Genomic DNA, 16,388 nt, shown 5'->3' on the forward strand with positions numbered 1-16,388 from the left:
TAAAGGTGGTCTTTTTGTTGGACTATAAGAAGCAATTCTTTTCCCTTTAACTTCTAACAAGGATAGGGAGAGGAACATTGTTCCTTCTTCATCCCCAGAAGCAGCTATTTAGTTGAGCAAATGAACAAAAATATAGGCTTGTCTGAGAGTGCTTTAGATGGTTTCTTAAGTTTCTAAATGTCTCTATGTCTATTTTTCTTTCATTGAGCATTTTCCCAAAAGTAATTCTAAAAGATAGACATACCCATCCTCAGTACCTACTTGAGAAGGTTGAGAAATTCATTTTCCTTCAACGGGATGTTGGTTATCTAGCATGATGTGATTCCTGTAAACACATCCTTCTAAATAGAGAAGGTAACTTCTACCAGGAGAATGACTCATACTTTGAATGGACAGAATACTGGGAGTTTGAGTTGCATGTTTGACAGTGTAAAATGAGATAAAAGTTAAATCTATTTGGTAGTTGCCCAAATTTCCCAAGTGTGTGTTTCCTAACTCCTAGAAGAGAATAATTGAGGTGATAGACTGTAAATCATATTTTAAGGATGTATAAATGTGTGATTTTAAGGTTTTTTCAAAAGCATTTTTTACCTGGTAAAGGAAATAAAAAGCTGCCCTTTAACTAATATCTACTACTTTGTACATTTAGAGAAAAGTTACTTTTAGAAAAGACACTTTTGGGACAACACTAGACATAAATCATACATAAGTTTAGTTCAGAAATTTTCTCTGTGATTCTGAGGTGAGGAGAGGGGCATGATGAAATGAAAATATGAAAAAATCTGACTTCTTTTAGTTGCTAGCTTCACTCACTCATTCATACTAGACTGCTTAAACTAAAAGAGAGGGCTTTGAGGGGACGGACATATTCCCGGGGTCATTAACAACAGATACTTGCATCTGTCAGTCTGTGTTATCTACCATGTGAGAATATAAGCTCCTAAAGGGAAAGAACTATTTCTTTTTTCTCGTAATATCACCAGGTCCTAGTATAATATTAGTTTTTCTCCTGAACACTAGTTGTACATGATGCCACAAATTTCCTACTGGACATTAAAAACTAGTGTTATTACACAGACAGATCTATCTATCTATGCCATGAAAGATACAGTATCCTCCAAAATCTATTAAGACAAAAGGGGGAGAGGTAATAGAATAAGGTGAATAGAAGGATATGTAGATTTATGACAGTGAGACTAGTGTGTAGATTAATGAGCAAGGGATAAAAAGAAAAGGGGGGAGTTACAGAAGACTGTTTAGATTAACAGGAGTTGAATTAAGTGAGTAGATTAATAGGAATGGAATAAAGAGAGAAGTAAAGCCTGGAGAGAAGAAAATTAAGGGAGGTATCCTTGGATGGGGGAAGGTTAAATTAGGCAAATTAAGGAGCAGGATTAAAATTGATAGTTATCAGAGATAGGAAATAAGAAATATATACAAATACTACAACAAGGTTCAGGAATAAATTCTTTTTTAAAATATGGTACTGTTTATTTATTTTAAAAACACATTGCTTTTTGAATCATATTGAGATAGAAAATTCAGAGCAAAAGAAAAAGCCATGGGAGAGTAAAAAAACAAATAAAAAAAAAATGAACATAGCATGTGTTGATTTACATTCAGTCTCCTTAAAGCTTTTTTTGGACACAGCTGGCATTTTCTTTCCAAAGTCTATTGGGATTGCTCTGGGTCACTGAACCACTGAGAAAAACCACGTCCTTCACAGTCGATCATAACACCTTGCTGTTATTGTGTACAAGGTGTTCCTGGTTCTGCTTGTTTTGCTTAGCATCACTTAATGTAAATCTTTCCAGGCCTTTCTATAATCAGCTTGTCCATCATTTTTTATAGAACAATAATACTCCATTACCTTTATGTACCATAGCTTGTTCAATCATTCCACAATCAATGGGCATCTAAGGAGGAAATTTTATTAGAAAAAAAAGGATTAGTAATGATTAATCTTAACAAAGTCAAATTTAAAGATTCAATCAAGAGAGAAATTTACATTATATATTAGCCATATTAATAATAATTTTAGATACATATGTATATGTATGTGTCTGTGTGTTTGAAAATATGTGGGTGTACATGTCTGTAGGTATATGTATGTGGGTATATAGATATGTGTATGTATGTGGGTGTGTTAGGGAGTGTATATATATATACATGCATATATATGCATGTATATATATGTATACATAAATATATGTGTATAGATAAATATATCTGGTAACTGTGGTGGGCTTGGGAGGGATGAAAGAGGGAAAAAAAGAGTAAAAAGTACACAGCAGAGAACAAACGAATAACCTACAAGGAAGCAAAGTTGGACAATCATGAATATAATCTATTATTTTAATTTATGTTTTCTTGAAATGGAAATTTATTGTTATATATTTTTTAATCCTCCCTGATGTTCTTCTGGGCATATGATACTTTTTTGTTTTGTTTATTTTCCTTTTGTGTCTTTCTTTTTCTAGTCTGTTTTTCCTTCTTTGGAATTTAGTTCATTAAAAAAAAGGCAAAACAAAACAAAAAACAAAAAACTAGGTGTCCCATTCATATCTCAATATGTTATTTACTCACAACATAACCTTAGTGTGAATTCTAAATTAATGTATAAGGCTTTATCATGGTCCTGAAATTCATGTTCAAAACTACAGTATTAGCCTCAATTCCTCACTTTCTTTCACCTCAACTGTCTAATCAGTTACCAAATCATTTTGGTTCTATCCCTACATCTCTTTTGCATAATCACAGCTCTTTACTCACACAGACAACACCTTGGTTGAGGCCCTTATAATTTTCTTCCAAACTATTTTAAGAGCATTCTGTTTGGTGTCTGTACATACCATCTTACAACTCCCATGCATCCTTTATGCATCCATTAAATTGATTTGTTTATCAATTTCACTCTTCTCAACAATCTCCAGTGACTTCCCATTTATCTCTAAGATCAAGCATCAACTTCTCTGTCTCTGCAATTTAAAACTCTATACAACCTGGGACCATTTATTTTTCCAATCACATTACATATAACTTTCCACAATCTCTACATTCCAAGCATAAGTGATTTACTTTTCTTGAATTTAATATTTTCTCCCCAAGTTATATGTAAGCACAATTTTAACATTCATTTTTAAAACCTTGAGTTCCAGATTCTCTCCCTTCCTCCCTTCCCACCACCACTCATTGAGAATGCAAGCACTTCAATAAAAGTTTTACATATGTAGTTATACACATGTGATCATGCAAAACATTTTTGTAATAACTATGTTGTAAAAGAAAACATAAAAACTCCCACCCTATCTCCAAAAAGTTAACTTCAATTTATATTTAGATACAAACTTTCTTTCTCTGTGTATAGATAGCATTTTACCTTACAATAACTTCAGAGTTCTCTTGGATCATTGCATTGATTAAAATAGCTCAATCACAGTTGATCATCTCCTAACTGCTGCTACTTTGTACACAATACAATCCAGTTTGTACCATCTCATGGAAATCTTTTCAGGTTTATCTGAGAACATCCTGCTGATTATTTCTTATAGTTCAATAGTATTTTTTTCATAATCATATACCACAATTAATGTAGCTATTCCTAAACCGATGGTCATCCTCTCAATTTCCAGTTCTTTTCCCCCAAAACAGAGTTGTTGTAAATATATTTTTTGTAAATATAAATCATTTTCCTTTTTGTTTTAATCTCTGTTGAGATACAGACCTTGTAGTGTTATTGACAAGTTTGAGCAAAGTTCCATATTGTTTTATTAATGACTGAATCAGTTCACAACTCCACTTAACACTCCCTCCAATATTTGTCATTTTTCTTTTCTATGCTATTAGTCAACCTAAAAGATAAATATCAATACTTCAGAATTGTTTTAATATGCATTTATTCAATCAATAGAGCATTTTTTCCCATATGGCTATAAATAGCTTTGATTACATCATCTGAAAACTATTTGTAACTTTTCATCATTTATCATTTGGGGAATGACATTTTTAATAAATTTGAATCAGTTCTCTATATGTCTGAGAAATAACTAGCTTCATTTTCCCACAATTACTCTTGCTAACTGTATTCTCCTCCCATTTATTCTATTCTCTCTCCTTTCACTATGTTCTTCCTCAAAAGTGTTTTGCATCCGATTAACCCTTCCCCAATATATCCTTTTCCCTATTACTGCCCTGCTCTGATCCCCTTCCCTCCTAAATTTCTGTACAGCAAAATGGATTTCTATTCCACTTGTGTGTGTATACTATTCTCTCTGAGTCATTTCTGATGAAAATAAGATAAACTTACTCCTTTCCTAACTCCTCTTACCCTCCATTGTAAAAGCTTTCTTGCATTTTTCAAGTATTTATCCTATTCTCTTGCTTTCCCTTTCTTTCAGTCCATTCCTCTTTCATCACTCATTTTTTGTATTTTTTTACTGATTTACTTGGTATTGCCCTTTGTCTTTATAAACTCCTTCTCACTGCCCTAATAATGAAAAGTTCTTGAGTCACACATATCATTTTCCCATGTAGGCATTTAAACAGTTTAAACTTATTAAATTTCTTATGATTTTCCTTTCTTGTTTTCCAATCTAGGTTTCACTAGAATCTTCTTTTGAAAATAAAATTGTCTATTCAGCTCTCATCATTTCATCAAGGATGACAGAATGTCTTCTATGTCATTGAATAGTCATCTTTTCCCCTGAAGAAAAATACTTGGTTTCACTGGGTAGGTGATTCTTGTTTGTGATCCTAGCTTCTTTGCTTTCCAGATATTCTCTTCCAAGCTTCCTGATCTTTGATATAAAAGCTGATAAATCTTGTGTTATCCTGAGAATGGCTGAAAGATCCATAAATTGTTTTTTTCCTAGTTATTTGTAATATTTTCTTCTTCACCTGAGAACTCTGATATTTACTATAATATTCCTGGGAATTTTCATTTGGAATCTCTTTGAGGAGTTTATATATATATATATATATATATATATATATATATATATATATATAATGTATATATATATATATACATTTTTATTTTCAAAACATATGCAAAGACAGTTTTCAACATTCACCCTTGAAAAACCCTGTGTTCCAATTTTTTCTCCCTTTTTTCCACTCATCCCCCCTCCCCAAGACAGCAAGTAATTCAATATAGGTTAAATATGTGCAATTGTTCTAAACAGATTTCACATTTCAATATATTCTTTTGATGTCTGTTTTTCCCTCTGGTTCTAGATTAAAAGGGCAATTTTCCTTGAAATTATTTTGAAATATGATGTCTAAGATCTTTTTTTTTAAATAAGAGATTTCAGGTAGTCCAATAATTTCAAAATGACTTCTCCTGGACCTATTTTCCAGGCCAGTTGTTTTTCCAATAAGATATTTCACATTGTCTTCTTTTTTTTTTTCATCTTTGGAATTTGCTTTCTTGTTTCTTGATTTCTTATGAAGTCATTAACTTCCATTTGCTCCATTTTAATTTTTAAGGAATTATTTTCTTCCTGAGCTTTTGTTATCTCCTTTTCCAAACTCTACTTTTTAAGAAATATTTTTTTCTATTCAGATTCCATGCATTTTTATGAATTTTAAGGCATTTTTTTTTTAGCTTTTTCTCATTTTTTTTGAGACATTGGGGTTAAGTGATTTTCCCAGAGTCACACAATGAGCAAATGCCTGAGGACACATTTGAACTCAGGTCCTCTTGAGTCCAAGGCCACTGCACTATCTACTGTACCATCTAGCTGCCATTCCCCACCTTTAAAATTAGGCCTAGTGTGTTTTTATGCTTTTTTTTTTTTATTTTTTATGGCTTCTTTATCAAGCTATTAACTTATTTTTCAATGAATTTCTTTCACCATTCTCATTTCTCTTACCAGTTTTGCCTCTACCTCTTTTATTTGATTTTCAAAATGCTTTTTGAGCTCTTCCATGACCTAAATTCAATTATTATTTTTCTTGGAGACTTTGTATGTAAGACCTTTGACTATCTTGTCTTCTGAATGTGTGTTGTAATATTCCTTCTCATCATAGCACTTTTTATGGTCATATTCTTTATCCATTGTTTGCTCATTTTCTTAGCCTATTACTTGACTTTTATCTCTTTGTTAAAGTAGGACTCTGATTCCAGGTTGAAAGGCACACTGTCCCAAACTTCAGAGATATGTATAGCTGTTTTCAAAGATACTTTTGAGTACTCTTCAAGTTTTCAGTTCTTCCAAGATGTTATGATCTAAAGATAAGTGTGTTTACTACTCTCTTTGCTATGTTTTATTTTCTGAATGACTACAAACATTCTTTTCCACCCTGAAATTGTAGTGAGGATCCCTGCTCCTCAGTGACTGTAAGTTCTGGTGTGTTCTCTAGGACTGGAACCCAGATTTCATTAGGGGCAAAATAAAAATCCTGCCTTAGTCTAGCAAACAGATTTCTCTTTTCTCCTTTGACCAGCTGTTCAACCTTCTTACTATCTGTGACCTGAGAGCTAGAGAAGTTGTGCTTCTTCTGCTGATTCACTGGGTCCCTATTCCTTTCCCTGGTTTATAGGGTCTCAATCTGTGTTGGCTGTGCCTGTGTTGTACTGTGCTCTGCTTTCATCCAGATGTAACAAACCTTTCTTGACAAACTTCTGAGTAGGCTTGGGCTAGAAAAGTATTTGACTCAGTCTTTTTTGGGTTCTGCTGTTTTGGAATTTCTTTTGAGCTTAATTTAAAGGTCTTTGGAGGAGTTTAAGAGAGAACCTAGGAAAGTCTCTTTATTCCATCATCTTGGCTATAACTCCACCTTATTTATTTCAGACACAGAAGTCTATCTTCCATTTCCATGTGTTTGAGTTTGTCCTTTTGTCTAAAATACTCAACTTCCATCTTACATTTCCTCCTAGCTGCTAGTGACTTACTTCACAAAATTACCTTGTGTTTTGCATTGTATTTTGAGTTGTCCTTATTATATAAACATGTAAGTGTATGTATTTGTGTTTATAGGCATATATATAATGTTGTGTTTAGAGGCATATATATATTATGTTGTGTTTAGAGGCATATATATATATATATAGATGTTAAGGAAAACTCGAAATATAATGCAAAATACACATACATAATGTATACCTGCATATGTATGCACATATATACACATATGAAAGTCCATATATGTAGGTGTGGGTACATGTGAATTTACATATGTCTATGTACGTATATACATGCACATAGTAGAAAGTTCCTTGTGAGCAAAGATTGATTCACCTTGTCTTGGTATTCTCAGTACTGAAAGCAAGGTTTGGCATATAGTACAAATATTTATGGATTTATGTACTGGTTTTTAAAGCTTAAGAAGGAAGCATCTAATTATTTGAACTGGAAAGCAAGTAGGACTCAGTGTAAAGATTTTCTCCAGTGGAATCTATCTATCTATCTATCTATCTATACAGAGAGAAAGAGAGAGAGAGAGAGCAAGAGAGAGAGAAAGAGGTGTGTATAGGCATATATGTGTGTGGAGACAGAAACAAAGACAGATAGAAAGAGAGAAAAAGGCAGAAAGAGAGAGAGAGATACAGAGATTCAGAGAGACAGAGAGAAATGGGAGTGGGCTATGTGGTTAAGTGGAGAGAACTGGATCAGAGCCATGTGACTGGCTCATATCATTGTTCTGCTCTTTACTATCTCTGTGAACATGGGGGAATTACTTGATTCTGGAAGCTGAGTTCCCTAATTTATAAAATGAGGAAATGCAAAATGTGAACTTTAAGTTTCTTTCAATTTTTAACTCTGTTCTTTCACCTGAGCAAAAAAGGTAGAACTGAACAGATATTTGTAACATCTATGCCTTTCATTGTAAAGGAATAAAAGGATTATCAATTTGATCAAAATAGCAAATCCCTCATAAAGTACTTCCTAATGTACATAAAAATTATAATGATAGAGACTCCAATTTTGATTTCTAGAATGTAACACATCAAAAAGAAATAATGGATATCTTTCCTTTATATTATATAACGCATGATAGAACCATTTGTCTCTTTAGAGGGAAAGTGATCTTGGTACAAATGTTATTATTGTTGAGTTATCAATAATGTCTAATTCCTCATGACCCTGTAGACCACAATGTTCACTGAATTTTCTTGGCTAAGATACTGAAATAGTTTGCCATTTTCTTCTCCAGCAACTAAATGTAAACAGAGAATAGGTGACTGGCCCAGGATCACACAGTTAGTAAGTATCTGAAGTTACTCAGGTCTTCCTGACTCCAGACCCAGATCAACTCAACCTATCAACTCAACTACCCTATCAATTCAACCACCTAACTATCCTTGCCATACATATTGGCCAATTAATTAAGTTTTAAATTTTGTTGTATTTCCTTAAAAAACATATCACAATAAATCTATCTTTCTAGAATCCAAATGGTCTTCTTAATTTGCTGTTTGTCACTACATTGACATAGTTAATACCCCAGTAACTTGGTGCAAGTCATTATGAATAAAGAAATTCAATGAGTTGGGTCTATAAACTCCCTTTCCGTAATATTTTCTGCTTCTTCTATGATTTTGCTTTTGTAACAAATGATGCAGTGCTTTGACACTTAGCCAGCTTGGCAACATAGCTCCAGTGGAGAGGACACTAGATATGTGGTAATGAATATAAGACTAAATCAAACTTCTGATACTCATAAGTGACAGGACTCTGGACAAGTCACTCTTTTTTTTTTTTTTTAATTTAATAGCCTTTTATTTACAGGATAATACATAGGGTAACTTTACAGCATTAACAATTGCACAAACCTCTTGTTCCAATTTTCACCTCTTACCCCCACCCTCCCTAAATGGCAGGATGACCAGTAGATGTTAAATATATTAAAATATAACTTAGATACACAATAAGTATACATGACCAAAACATTATTTTGCTGTACAAAAAGAATCAGACTTGAATTATTGTACAATTAGCTTGTGAAGGAAATCAAAGATGCAGGTGTGCATAAATATAGGGATTAGGGAATTCAATGTAATGGTTTTAGTCATCTCCCAGAGTTCTTTTCTGGGTATAGCTAGTTCAGTTCATTACTGCTCCATTAGAAATGATTTGGTTGATCTCGTTGCTGAGGATGGCCTGATCCATCAGAACTGGTCATCATCTAGTATTGTTGTATGAAGTATAATGATCTCCTGGTCCTGCTCATTTCACTAAGCATCAGTTCTGTAAGTCTCTCAGGCCTTTCTGAAATCATCCTGTTGGTCATTTCTTACAGAACAGTAATATTCCATAATTTTCATATACACAATTTATTCAGCCATTCTCCAACTGATGGACATCCATTCAGTTTCAGTTTCTAAGCCACTACAAAAGGGCTGCCACAAACATTCGTGCAATACAGGTCCTTTTCCTTCTTTATAATCTCTTTGGGATATAATCCCAGTAGTAACACTCTGGATCAAGGGTATGCACATTTTGATAACTTTTTGAGCATAGATCAAACTACTCTCAAAAATGGTGGATTCGATTCAAACTCCACCAACAATGAATCAATGTCCCAGTTTTCCCAATCCCCTCCAACAATCATCATTATTTTCCTGTCATCTTAGCCAATCTGACAGGTGTTGTAGGTATCTTAGAGTTGTCTTAATTTGCATTTCTCTGATTAATAATGACTTGGAGCATCTTTTCATATGACTAGAAATAGTTTCAATTTCTTCATCTGAGAATTGTCTGTTCATATCCTTTGACCATTTTTCAATTAGAGAATGGCTTGATTTTTATAAATTAGAGTTAATTCTCTATATATTTTGGAAATGAGGCCTTTATCAGAACCTTTGACTGTAAAAATATTTTCCAGTTTATTGCTTCCTTCAATCTTGTCATGCATTAGTTTTGTTTGTACAAAAACTTTCAGTTTGGTATAATCGAAATTTTCTATTTGTGATCAGTAATGATCTGTAGTTCTGCTTTGTCATAAAAACCTTCCCTTCCACAGGTCTGAGAGGTAAACTATCCTATGTTCCTCTAATTTATTAATAATTTCATTCTTTTATGCCTAGGTCATGAACCCATTTTGACCTTATCTTGGTGTACGGCGTTAAGTATGGATCAATGCCTAGTTTCTGCCATATTAGTTTCCAATTTTCCCAGCAATTTTATCAAACAGTAAGTTCTTATCCAAAAGCTGGGATCTTTGGTTTGTCAAAGACTAGTTTGCTATATTTGTTGACTGTTTATCCATGAACTAATCTATTCCACTGATCAACTAATCTATTCCTTAGCATTACCAAATAGTTTTGTAACTGCTGTCTATAATATAGTTTTAGATCTGGTACAGCTAAGCCACCATCATTTTGATTTTTTTTCATTAATTCCTTTGAAATTCTTGACCTTTTGTTTTCCATATGAACTTTGTTGTTATTTTTCTAGGTCATTAAAATAGTTTTTAGGGAGTCTGATTGGTATAGCGCTAAATAAATAGATTAGTTTAGGTAATATTGTCATCTTTATTATATTTGCTCGCCCTATCCAGAGCATTTAATATTTTCAATTGGTTAGCTCAGACTTAATTTGTTGAAAAGTGGTCTGTAATTTTGCTCATAAAGTTTCTGATTTTCCTTGGAGATAGATTCCTAAATATTTTATATTATCAGTATTACTTTAAATGGATTTCTCTTGTAACTCTGACTGTTGGATTTTGTTAGTGATATATAAGAATGCTGATGACTTATGTGGGTTTATTTTATAACCAGAAACTTTGCTAAAGTTGTGGATTATTTCTAATAACTTTTTAGAGAATCTCTGGAGTTCTCTAGTATACATCATGTCATCGGCAAAGAGTGATAATTTGGCTTCCTCATTGCCTATTCTTATTCCTTTAATCTCTTTCTCAGATCTTATTGCTATAGCTAGCGTTTCTAATACAATATTAAATAGTAACGGTGATAGTGGGCAACCTTGTTTCACTCAGATCTTATTGGGAATGGTTGGCAGTTTGTCTCCATTACATATGATGCTTACTGATGGTTTTAAATAGATGCTGCTGATTATTTTAAGGAAAAGTCCATTTATTCCTATACTCTCAAGTGTTTTTAATAGGAATGGATGTTGGATTTTATCAAATGCTTTTTCTGCATCTATTGAGATGATCATATGGTTTTGTTAATTTGGTTATTAACATGGACAATTATATTGATAGTTTTTCCTAATATTGAACCAGCCTGCATTCTGGTATAAATCCTACTTGATCATAGTGTATTATCTTGGAGATGATTTTCTGTAGTCTTTTTGCTAATATCTTATTTAAGATTTTAGCATCAATATTCATTAGGGAGATTGGTCTATAATTTTCTTTCTCTGTTTTCAGCCTACCTGGTTTAGGTATCAGTACCATGTCTGTGTCATAGAAGGAATTTGGTAGGACTCCTTCATTCCCTATTTTACCAAACATTTAAATAGCATTAGGGCAATTGTTCTTTAAATGTTTGGTAAAATTCACATGTAAATCCATCTGGTCCTGGGATTTTTCTTAGGGAGTTGTTTAATTCCTGTTTTATTTCTTTTCGGAAATGGGACTATTCAAGCAATTTACTTCTTCCTCTGTTAGTCTGGGAAGTCTGTATTTTTGGAGGTAGTCATCCATTTCACTTAGGTTATCAAATTTATTGGCATAAAGTTGAGCAAAATAACTCCTTATTATTTCTCTAATTTCCTGTTCATTGGTGGAAAGTTCTCCTTTTCATTTTTAAGACTACTAATTTGATTTTCCTCCTCCTTTTTCTAATCAGATTTACCAAGGCTTATCTATTTTATTGGCTTTTTCATAGAACCAACTCTTAGTTTTACTAATTAGTTCAATAGTTTTTTACTTTCAATATTTTAATTTCTCCTTTTAATTTTAGAATTTCAATTTAGTATTTGATTGGGGTTTTAATTTGGTCTTTTTAGTTTTTTTAGTTGCAATGCCAATTCATTAATCTTTTCTTTCTCTGTTTTATTCAAGTAAGCCTCTAAGGATATAAAATTCCTCTTATTACCTTTGCTGCATCCACAAATTTTGGTATGATGTCTCATCATTGTCATTATCTTGAGTGAAATTATTAATTGTATCTATAATTTGCTGCTTCACCAATCATTCTTTAAGATGAGATTGTTTAGTTTCCAATTACTTTCTGGTCTATTTCCCCTAACTTTTTGTTGAATGTAGTTTTATTGCATCATGATCTGAAAAGAAAGCATTTACTATTTCTGCTTTCTTGCATTTAATTTTGAGGTCTTTATGTCCTAATATATGGTCAATTTTTGAATAGGTTCCATGAACTGCTGAGAAGAAAGTATATTCCTTCTATCTCCATTCAATTTTCTCCAAAGATCCAACATACCTAATTTTTCTAATATTCTATTTACTTCTTTAATTTCTTTCTTATTTGTTTTGTGGTTTGATTTGTCTAATTCTGAAAGTGCAAGGTTGAGATCTCCTACTATTACAGTTTTGTTGTCTATTTCTTCTTGCAACTCTCTTAACTTCTCCTTTAGGAAGTTGAGTGCCATACCACTTGGTGCATATATGTTTAATATTGATATTGCTTCGTTGTTTATGCTACCTTTAGCAGGATGTAGTTACCTTCCTTATCTCTTTTAATTAGATCAATTTTTACTTTTTGCTTGATCTGAGATAAGGATGGCTACCCTTTTTTGACTTCACCTGAAGCATAATAGATTTTGCTCCAGCCTTTACTTTTACTCTATATGCATCCCCTGCTTTAAATGTGTTTCTTGTAAACAACATATTGTAGGGTTCTGACTTTTGATCCAGTCTGCTATCTGCCTCCTCTTTATGGGGGAGTTCATCCCATTCACATTTACGGTTAGAATTACTAAATCTGTATTTCCTGCCATCCTAATAACCCTAGATTGTGCTTTACTTATTCTTGCCTCCCCAACCTCTTTCCCCTTTTAAACTTATGTACCCCTCTTGTATCACGATCTTATCCTCTTTATAATCCTCCTCCCCTTTGAGTCTTTCCCTTCCTTCCCTTATTACTCTTTTTCTTTTCCCTTTTCCTCTCCCCGTTTTTAATGAGGCGAGAGAGAATTTTCTCTAAAACAAATGTCACTTATTTTTTCTTTGAGCCAACTCTGATGAGAGTAAGATTCACACAATGTTCCTCCCCTCTCTAAATTCCCTCAGATAGATAAGTTTCCTTAGCCTCTTTGTGGGATGTGGTTTCCTCTTTTATCCCTCCTTCCACCTTCTTCTGCCATCATCCCTTTTCATATCTACTTCCCTTTTTTATGTTATATCAGTACAATCAAATTATACATGTATTCTTTTGTATATCCACAACAGAAATACAATTCTCAAGAGTTATTTTTACCTTTTCTGCATCTCTTGAGTTCTATTCTTGGAGATCAAATTTTTGTTTAGTTCTGGTTTTTTCTTCAGAAACAAATGGAATTCATTTGTTTCATTAAATGTCCATCTTCTTCCCTGGAAGAAAATGCTCAGCTTAGCTGGGTAGTTTATTCTTGGCTGCATCTCAAGTTCTTGTGCCTTTCGGAATATCATATTCCAGGCCTTCTTTCCTTTTAATGTAGAGGCAGCCAGATCTTGGGTGATCTTATTGTGGCACCTCGGTATTTAAATGGTTTTTTTTTGGCTGCTTGTAAAATTTTTTCCTTAATCTGATAGTTCTGAAATCTTGCCACAATATTCCTTGGGGTTTTTATTTTAGGGTTTCTTTCCGAAGGTGTTTGATGAATTCTTTCAATGCCTATTTTACCTTCTGATTCTATTACATCTGGGCAGTTCTCTTTGATGATTTCTTGTAAAATAGTATCTAGGCTCTTTTTTTCATCATAGTTTTCAGAAAGTCCAATAATCCTCAGATTATCTCTCCTAGATCTATTTTCCAAGTCTGTCATTTTTGCAAGTAGATAATTCGTGGTTTTTCAGTTTGTCATTTTTGTTTTGCTTGACTGATTCTTGCTGTCTCAATGAATCATTAGTTTCAATTTGTTCAGTTCTAATTTTTAAAGAATTATTTTCTTCAATAGCTTTTTTTACTTCTTTCTGTATATGTCCAATTGAGTTTTTGAATGTATTGTTTTGGTCTGTGGAACTTTTTTCCATTTCACTAATTTTTTTTTTTAGTGAATTATTTTCTTTTTCCAATTCACAGACCCTACTTTCTTGCGAGTTCTTTATTTTTTCCAATTCACCAATTTTGTTTCCCTGCACTTCCTGAGAATTTTTTAACTTTTCCAATTCGTATTTCAGGAAGTTGTTGTTCTCTTGTAAGGCTTCTCTTTCCTTTCCCCATTTATCTTCTAACTCTCTTTTGAGACTTTTAATGGTCTCTTTTATGAGAGCATTATGTAAAGGAGGACAGTCTGATGCATTTTTGCTGTTTGAGGTCTCTTCAGGTTTGCTGACCTGCTCTTTTTCTGCATAGAAGCTGTAGATTGTTCTTTTCATCTTTTTATTCATGTTTTAAAGCCTTTAGGGTAGGTCTCCTAGGCAAGGGGGTTACCAGCTTCCTCTGCAGAATAGGGAGAGATGTAAACCGATTTCTGCCTCCGAAGTATGGGAGTGCTCTGTGTGAGAGTTTTCCCTTCCCCCAACAGGAGGTGGATTCAGCACTGGCTGAGCTATCAAACGGCTTAGTAGGGCTGAGTGGATTATCGATTGCCCTGGGCTAGAGACTAAGGGGTGAAAGTGTCACCGCCCCAGGCCGGAGCCTCTTGAGGGACTGTGAGTATTAGCAGCTGACTGCAGACCGCCACAAACTCTGCCCAGTGTCTCTGCCTGATGCAAATCGGCCCTGGAAAAGCTCTATGGCCCAAGCCGAGCTCCCCCCTGTGCAGATTGGAGGCTAACCCGGCTGCGTCCTCCTGCCGTGCAGGATCACAACTGCCCCAAGGAAAAGCCCTGTACTGCGGGTTGGGGCTGCGCGCTTGTGCTGAGATCTGTGCCTTCACCCTCGGTTTGAGACTCTCCTCGGAACCTAATTTCTCTCCCAGTCTGCGCCGATCTCCCCCCTGGCCCCGGAACCAACCTTTTTTGGTGAGACTGCAGATTTTCTTCGGCTGGTGAGTTGTTCTACTTCTTATCTTTACGAATTGTAGCAGTCAAGACTATTTTTGAGGCTAGATATAATATTGATAAAGAGGGTAAGAGAAGAGCTTAGAAAGTCACGTGTGTCTTCTCCGCCATCTTGGCTCCGCCCCTGGGCAAGTCACTCTTAAGAGCAGTTTCCCCCAGATGTAAAAAGAGATGCAACTACAGGATGCTTGAGTTCCCTTTCAGTTCCATTAGCCAATTATTTTATAAATGTAAATAATCATTATGTTTCTTTAGCACTATATGTTTACAAAGTTCTTTCCTCATAGCACTGCTGTGAGGTAGAAAGCGTGAGTGTTACTATTTCCAACATATAGATGAGGAAATGGAGTATTAGAAAACTAAGTAAGTTGCCTTGCAACTCAGCAATAAGAAGGAGGAAGAATGATGTCCACTTAACAGTCCATTTAACCAATAAAGAAAACAATGTCTTAAGTTGAGTTATCTAGAGTCACAGAACTAGTGAAGAGGAAGTATACTAATTATAACTATCAATATTTAAAACATTGGAGGTTAAAGAAAGGTAACTTGTAAAATCCGAACTACCTATCTGGAAAATTTTGGTACCAGCTGTATCCTTGATCTTAGAAGAGATATGTCTGCCTGGATCTATGTGTACTACAGATGAACATATGTTTATAGGTATATTGTATCTATATGTGTGTACATAAATGCACAAATGTGTGGTTATAGACATAAATGCTTATCTGTGTCCATACACATTAACATTATTGCTATACACTATGTACACATCCACACAAAATTAGGCATGCATGCATGTGTATATATAGTCATATATGTCAAATACACGAACACATGCCTTGTGGGTGCGTTTACTTGAATATGTATGTATGTACATATATATATATATATGTATACATATATATATATATATATATATATGGTATATCAGTGTAGTACACAATGCATGGAAATGTATACAATCCATATATTCATATGTGTGTATACATACATATATATGTACATGATGCAAATATCCATACATACAGATTTATAGGTACCATTTTTTCCCTTTTGTAAGAGACAGCTTGTGGCACAGTGAATAGATTACTATGTTTCTTGTCAGGAAGGCTTGAGTTCAAATCTAACTTCAAATATTTGATAGTTGTATGATCCTAGGCAAGTCACATAGCCTCTTTCTGCCTAAGTTTTCTCAACTATAAAATGAGATAATAATGGCACCTATCTGGCAAGGCTTTCTATATCAAATGAGATAGTATTTGTAAAAATGCTTAGCACAGTAAGTACTATATAAATCTTTATTTCCCTCTTCT

The sequence above is a fragment of the Sarcophilus harrisii genome, chromosome 4, assembly GCF_902635505.1.
Source record: "Sarcophilus harrisii chromosome 4, mSarHar1.11, whole genome shotgun sequence".
Taxonomy (NCBI): Eukaryota; Metazoa; Chordata; class Mammalia; order Dasyuromorphia; family Dasyuridae; genus Sarcophilus; species Sarcophilus harrisii.